We start from the raw sequence: 962 nt of genomic DNA, 5'->3' as shown, positions 1-962 counted from the left end.
GGTACAATTTTTAATCCCAGCTCATAAGAAGCTCAGGCAAGAGAATCCCAAGTTCAAGCCAAGCACAGCCAACTTATCCAAATGCTCCATTAAATTAAAAAATAAAGACATGGGAAGTTTAGTGGTGGGTTCAATGCCCAGTACTGCAAGAACAAAAGTGATTAAGGAAGAGCTATGGGGATAGACTTCTTCAAGTAAGTGAAAGATGTAAAGATACATGTGTCCCACACAAACGCTTACCCAAAGGTGACCTCAGCAGAAGACCACTTTAATAATCAAGTTGTAAGTCCAGCACTCTGGAAGGCTGAGGCAGGAGGATTGTGGGTTGGGGCACAGCCTCATTACTTAACAATTTGAGAAGACCCTGCCTCAAAATTTATTTAATTTTTTAAGATCTGGACATATAACTGTATGGGGAGTTTATGACTCCAATCCGCAGTACTGCAATATAATCATTATCATCATGTAGTCGGTAGGATGACCTATTCTTTGGATAGCAGTTAACTTCTGTGCTCAGCACCCTTGTCATTTCCCCGTATCTTATGAACAAAGTGGCCCTGGTTCCAGGTTATGCATGGGCTCAGCAACATGGACTTCCCCTGACAAAGGCAGATGTGGCTGAAGCCACTGCTTACTTCAAACAGGTGGATAAAGCACAAAGACAGAAAAATACATATTCAAAGAAATTGAGATCTGAATGAAATGATCATGCATAATATAGACAAATAGTAACAGCAAAGACAGGCCTCGGGAACTGGATGAATGAAATTTCAAAGCTTTCCCAAAATGAATGTGTTACATAAACTGTCATAAAGTACACCCAAGAATGGCATGAAAGACCTAGCCTGAGAAAACACAGTGAGGATGACCGTAAATCCCTTTCCTTTCTGTCCCTGAATCCAAAATCAGCCATGGCATCTAGAAAAAGATGGTTTTGCCATAACTGCTTCATACTCATACCG

The sequence above is a fragment of the Chinchilla lanigera genome, unplaced genomic scaffold (genome assembly GCF_000276665.1).
Source record: "Chinchilla lanigera isolate Chin_1 unplaced genomic scaffold, ChiLan1.0 scaffold00034, whole genome shotgun sequence".
NCBI lineage: Eukaryota > Metazoa > Chordata > Mammalia > Rodentia > Chinchillidae > Chinchilla > Chinchilla lanigera.
Note: the sequence above shows the minus strand (reverse complement) of the source record.